This window comes from Sinocyclocheilus anshuiensis, unplaced genomic scaffold, assembly GCF_001515605.1.
Source record: "Sinocyclocheilus anshuiensis isolate Anshui unplaced genomic scaffold, SAMN03320099.WGS_v1.1 scaffold1507, whole genome shotgun sequence".
In the NCBI taxonomy this organism is placed as follows: Eukaryota; Metazoa; Chordata; class Actinopteri; order Cypriniformes; family Cyprinidae; genus Sinocyclocheilus; species Sinocyclocheilus anshuiensis.
This window is the reverse complement of record NW_015557141.1, coordinates 9,274-16,267: the sequence shown is the minus strand read 5'-3', so window position 1 is coordinate 16,267 and position 6,994 is coordinate 9,274. Positions and strand designations below refer to the sequence as shown.

Below are 6,994 nucleotides of genomic sequence, written 5' to 3'. Positions count from 1 at the left end.
TCCTGGTCAGAAATCCAATGTTGCTTTCACCATCAACAAGGCTGCATTTTTTGTGTAATAATATTTTGATTATAGGTATTGATTATTAGTTTTTATAATAATTATTAATTATTATTAGTTTTATTTACACAAATGTAGATTTGATAAAGGTGATCCAAGTTTTGTAAAAAAACAGTAGTGCATTAAAACTAATAGATTTTTATATATTTGTGATTTTTATATATTTGTGATATATAATAAAAATTGTATATATTATCCTATATTTGTGATACGATAATGCCTTTTTGTTACCTGAAAAGTTTAATAAAGGTTACCAAAAGGTTGTGTTTTTGTTGTATACTGTATATGTTGAAGTTAACTGAGGCCACCTAGTGGACCGCGACTGCTAACTAGTCAAGTCAACCTTAAATTAGGTTGACTAGTGACTATTTGGCGAGGTCAAACTGGCTGCTTTCCTTAATCTGTTAAGAAGACTGCTGTTTCATAAGCTGTTATGAACAGTTTTCATGTGACTGTATTTCTCATCCCATCTGGACTGCAAGGTGCCCCGAATTTATAAGGTCGACGCAAGTTCAACTCTATAACCACGTGGCCATATTTCACTTCAGGTTTAATATAGGCCTAAATAGGTAGGACCTTACAATTCATTCTTATGTGCTCGATTTTGTTTACTTGATACGCAGAGTTAGCAACACAAACAAATTAAGTAATGAGCATGCGTCGATTTTTAGTATATTTTCTGTCATGTTGTGATTAAGTTTCTGTCATTCATTTGGCCAGACTAATGTGACGAATCTTTCCGCGTGTTTCCTGATAAAGTCAACCTTTTGGAAAACAATACTTAATCAAATACAAGGTCATGAAAACTGGGCCACAGATCTGCGTTGTTTACCGTTGTAATACTTCAAATCGACCAATAGAGGGCAGGAGAGAGTCGCTGTCAAGACACATCAGCTTGAACATTAGAGAGCACAGGGACAAAGAGCTGTTGTTCAGTCAAGCAGATTGCTCCATAAATCAAGACTACTATGGTAACATGATAAGCAGACTACCGTCTTTGATGGTTTTTGCTTGTTTTTGTTTTTTAAATATCTCCCTAAACTAGACTTGTGTTTTCTGTAGGAAATACTGGTTCTAATTTACCCTATTTAAGCAGTTTAACCCAGACTAAGATGATTTGTTGGTCTAATCTGGTTTAAGATGGTCTCTCAGCCTTGCAAAGCTGGTCTTAGCTGGTTTAAGTTGTTCTTCCATCCTAGTTTAGTTGGTTAGCCAGCTGGTTTTTCAGCCTGACTAGCTGAAATTGCTTCTTTATCGAATCATTGCTAATTTTTGCTTGTTTTTCTTTTGAACATATTGCTGATTTGCTACATACTCTGTTAAATAGCTGAATATATTACTAAAATGCATTAATATAGGTTAAGTCTATTATAAATTCCACCCTAAACTAGACTTCTGTTTACTGTAGGAAATACCATTTCTAACTTAAATGTGTTTAACCCAGACTAAGATGGTTTGTTGATGGTCTAAGCTGGTTTAAGATGGGGTTTCAGCCTTGCCAAGCTGGTCTTAGCTGGTTTAAACCGTTCTCCCATCCTGACTTCAGCTAGTTTAGTTGGCAGCCATCTGGTCTCTCAGTTTGACAAGCTGAAATGTGCAAAAAATAACCTCTAAAAACCATCCAACAGTCCAGTCTGACCAACTGAAAAGTGACAAAACCCCTTCTAATACCAACAATAATGGCAATCTGGCCAGACTGGGAGACCAGATAAGACCAGCAAACCAGTCTTTGCTAGTTTAAGATGTTTTTGTTAAGCAAGGAAATGTTATAGTGTATATAGGCTTACTGCATGTGGGAGGTGTTCACATTTTAACCTTAAAAAAGCATAAAGTTATTAAATATAGGGTTTAAAAGAAACTTCAAAGAAATGTTTGAGGAATATATTTTGTACTGTAAGTCCAGTAATGACATCTATGCAGATTTAGCACAAGTGTAAGATGGTGTTTGAATAAAGTTGGCTATTCTGTGCAGGGTATCCGAGTTCCTGGCAGTGCCAGCTGGAAGAACCACAGGCCGATGCCAACATCCCCCCCTTTACCTGGCATTGTGCCCTCTGCGTGCCCGTGCCGTGCACCGAGTTGCTGAGACAACCAAAGCAGTGAAGTGGAGCAGTCCCAGCTGCAGCCCAGAGCACAGTGAGTAATGCTGTGCTTACAGTCAATCTTTATACACACACATATTTACTGACCTAAACTTGCACTCTTAGTCAACTCTTCCTCCATATCTCGCTGTATATCACTATTTCTTCATGCACACATGCAGTCTTTTTTTTACAGTCATGCTTTTCAGAAAAAGTGTGGTTTGACGCCATGATAACAATTGCGCTAATGAAGTCCTCCCATTGTCCTGCCCAGTTTACAGCATGTGAACCTCTGGGGTCAAGCACAGGGCAGCTGCTCACAACACAACTGATCTCAGCTTTGTGGGCAGATCCCAGTCTCCATTCCCGCTGCCTTTTGCCTGATTCCCTGAATTCTTGGCGCGGATGCGTATTTATGACAGAATAAGTCAGATTCTTTAAATTCCTGTGTTACTCTCCTTCTTCATTGCTGCCCTCCCACTCTTTCTCTAAAACTGTCATGTGGTCCGTAGTGTTTTTGTGACAAAAGTCAGTAGAAGTTCCAGCGTGAGTGTAAGTGGGTGTTTCTCCAACTAAAGGCACTTTTGTGTGCCGAAGGACATTATTCTTTTTGCTATGTCACACAATTTTTTTTACACAATGTTATCAGTTGATTTTAATAATTTTCAAAAGCCTTTTTTTATTTTGATTATAGTTTTATTTTGGACTTTTAATCTTTTTTTTTTTTTAAATTATTTTAATGAATTTACTTCAAGAAATTAATTAATTTTATTTTTAATTTGTATTAAGTTAGTAAAAATGAATAAATTCACATTCACATTTTTTCTATTTTATCTTTGTCCAAGACTTTTAATCTTAACCTATAAAAAATTATTATGTGTTTATTATTTGATTTTAATTAACTTACTTTAATATATGAATTAATTTTATTTTTAATTGATATTAAATTAATAAATATTAATAAATTCACATTGCAATGATTTGTTTTTTAATTTATATTTTCCCAAGACTTTTAATCTTAACCTATGGAAAATTGTTATTATTTGTTTATTATTTGATTTGAATGAATTTACTTTAATTAACTAATTTTATTTTGAACTGATATGAATGAATAAATTCACATGGCAGTGATTTGTTTTTTATTTTATCTTTGTCCAAGACTTTTAATCTTAACCTATGGAAAATTGTTATTATGTGTTTAGTATTTGAATTTATTGAATTTACTTTAATAAATAATAAATTTTATTTTTAACTGATATTAAATAAAAAAAAAAATAATAAATTCACATTTCAGTGATTTGTTTTATCCTTGTCCAAGACTTTTAAATCTTAACATATGGAAAAATGTTATTAAAAAGTATTTTTTAATTGATTTAATTTAATATATGAATTATTTACCTTTTAAACTATGGTAATAAAAAAAAATGTTTTTAAAATATTTTTCAAAGTAATAATATTTGTTTTTAAATTATGGTTACATATGATTTATTTTCTTAAATAATGTACAATATTTTAATAATAATGTAAGATTAATCTTATAAAATAAATGTATATGTATGTGTGTGTGTGTGTGTGTAATATATAATGTAATATAAGTGTGTGTCTGTGTAATATTATTTTAATTGTGCATATCAAATTATGCAACAAAAATGCTTGAATTTCACTGTGACATGTATATCCACTTGTAAGGTGACTATTTAAAAAATGAGATGAAAATGAGAAAAATGAAAAGCGTTTTAAGGGAGGATAATTTCTTCCTCTCCAATGTCCTCAGGACCAAAAGTGCCCATATAAGAAACACCCAAGTCTCCTCATATGACACCCTCAGAAGGTCAGCTGGCAAGTCTGATATGATCAGCAGCATCGTGACTGAGTGTGCGGGGAGCAGGGCTTGACTCAGATCTGACTCACCGCTCCTGTGGGTTCTTTTCTCCACTGATCTCGCAGCTTTTGCCCTCAGCTGCGACGGGGACGGACTCGCACAAGTTCTGGCACAGAACAAGCTGAGCGCCTGATGAAAATAAATAACTGGGATCAGCGTGGGGACATTATGCCGTGTTGTTTGGCCCCTGCGATAGTCAGATATTCAGAGAAAACGCAGAGCTTGATGATGACAGCTGTGAATTTCTCCCAGTGGTGCAAACAGAGTGACTGAGTACATGCTGTGTGCTTCTATTCTGGTGATGGTGATAATGATGAAGATGATTAAGATAATGACAAGGGCTGCAATCATCGTTATATTTGAGTGAGGTCAGCGGTGTGGGCTTAGAGCTATGATGAAGCAATATGATATTTCTTTTCACATTCAGGTGGTGCAGATCATATGGGTGATGATGCCCGTAACTACAATAGATATGACTTCAGCATTACATCATTAAATGATGCGTTCATGTGACAAGAATATTCCTCAGAGGAGACATAACGCTGATTCAGTGCGATGATGATAATAAGTGTAGCGTGAGGCTGAGATCACTTGTTGAACAATGTGAACTGATGCTGAAGAACGCACGTAACACCAGGCATTCATTATTAAACCCACACACATAGTTATGAACCTCTCAGCCTACAGTAAATAAGCATTCATTTAATAGTTCTACAATATATGTTATTTTATCTATTATTGCAGTTGCTTTATTTATTGATATAAATTGTAAGATATATGATCAATTCTCAAGGCAGATTTGAGTCAATATGGGTTTTTCGGTGCTTAATATTAATTATATACTATTGCAGTTTTTATTGACATTTAGAATTAGCTTTTATTTTTATATTTTCAAAATATGAAACCATGATCCATTCCACACTCACAAAAATAGCCTTCTTTTAACGTTTTATACAATTCTTTTTTTTAGATTTTATTTATATTTTTGTGAGTGCGGATCATGGTTTCATATACTAATATGTAAATATTTAAGTAATTAAATAGTCTGATGCATCAAAAAAAAGTAAAATAAAATATAATAAAATAAAATATAATAAAATATGTTAAATATGAAAGTAATAAGTTTATTTATTTATTTATTTCCAGTTTGTACTTTTTATTTAAACTTAAACTTAAAAATTGACAATTAATTGAAGTTAACATTTTCGTCTAATATTTATATTTATATTTTATTATATTTCAGCTTTAATTCAGTAAACAAAATGTTTTTAATAGCTTTAGTTAATAACCCTGTTTAGTGAGCAGGGTGGCCAATAGATGATATAAACATAATATGCTAATTAAATGTTCTCAACTTGCTGAATTTATCATATTTAATATAATATATAATATTTAATTTTAATATTTTTTTTTTACATACTTTTTATATTTATGTATTCACAAAAATATTTTTTTTCTTTCCAAAAGCAAAATGTGCAACAAGCTGGCATGTAAAAAATATCTAAATATTGTCAGGTTAATAGTCTTACTGGTCATACAGTTTTTAAAGAAGGAAGATCTTGCAGGAAAAACTTTTTCTGTTCCCCACATTTTATATAATATATGCTGTTTTATAGTAATGACTGTGTAGGACAGACTGTACATAAGCTTTATAATTGAATGCAGTGACAATCCTGAAAGGAGACAGGTAGAACAATGTGTCTCTCAGCTGTTAGTACGCAGGTGTGCTGCTCTAGTAAATGTGCTGAAGTCCAGCTGACTGGGAGGGTTGCTGCGCACACACACATGCCCCCCTCTGCGTATGGGAACCAATGCACTCTGGCTGAGACTCTGAGAGAGTGTGTCTGGGCCAGGCCTGCGAGCTTGTGTGCATTAGCGTGCGTGAGAATGCACGTTTCACACGTGTGCCGGCCATGGTCCGGGCCGCGGCTGTAAGCTGCTTTGAAAAGGCTCAGTAGAGTGACCGTTTCCTAGACACACACTGGGATTGTTGTGGAAGATGCGAGCTGTTTGCACATTGTGCTGCATGACTGTCAAATGCTCAGCCTGAACACAGTGTGTCTGTCTGAATTAGGGCTGTGCAATATATACACTCCCAAAAATACACCAACACATAGACTTTCCAACTCGGGGAAACAACATTCTAGACTTTGTTTACACCACCCAGAGAGGAGCTTACAAGGCCCTCCCCCTCCCCCACCTCGGTGCCTCAGACCACATCACTGTCATGCTAATGCCTGCATACAGACCACTCGTTAAAGTCACCAAACCAGTTCACAAACTGATACAAGTGTGGCCGGAAGGGTCGTCAGAGGCTCTTCAAGACTGTTTTAACACCACTGACTGGAATATGTTTAAGCAGGCTGCAACATACAATAACACCACAGACCTCCAGGAGTACTCAGAGACTGTCACTGCCTACATCACCAAGTGCATTGATGATGTAACAGTCACAAAGACCATCACTGTCCGGGCCAACCAGAAGCCGTGGCTAACAGGGGAGGTCTACGGACTCCTGAAGATGCGGAACGCTGCCTTCAGAGCTGGAGATGAGGTGGGCCTGAAGACAGCTAGGGCCAACCTTTCCCGCGGCATCAGAGAGGCAAAAAGACAGTACTCCAGGAGGATAGCCCATCATTTCAGCGACAGCAGAGACACTCGGAGCCTGTGGCAGGGGATACAGACCATTACGGACTACAAGCCCCCACCACGCACCTGTGACAGCACCATCTCCCTGCTGAAAGAGCTGAACGTCTTCTTCGCTCGCTTTGAGGCACAAAACAGCACCACTGCACAGAAGACTCCACCTCCTCCCGGCGACCAGGTGACTACGCTGTCCCCGGACAGCGTGAGGAGATCCCTCAACAGGATCAATGCACGCAAAGCTCCGGGTCCTGACAACATTCCTGGGCATGTACTGAGAGACTGTGCAGTGGAACTCACCGATGTCTTCACAGACATTTTCAACATC

At 36.3% G+C, this 6,994-nt stretch overlaps 1 long non-coding RNA gene across 1 annotated transcript; it reads left to right on the top strand.

The window, feature by feature from the left end:
* Positions 1-385: 385 nt before the first annotated feature.
* Positions 386-2,783, top strand: LOC107678067 (uncharacterized). Its single transcript, XR_001632910.1, has 3 exons — positions 386-629; positions 2,033-2,196; positions 2,416-2,783. It is a non-coding gene; the product is annotated as an uncharacterized LOC107678067 (long non-coding RNA).
* The last annotated feature ends 4,211 nt before the right edge of the window (positions 2,784-6,994 follow it).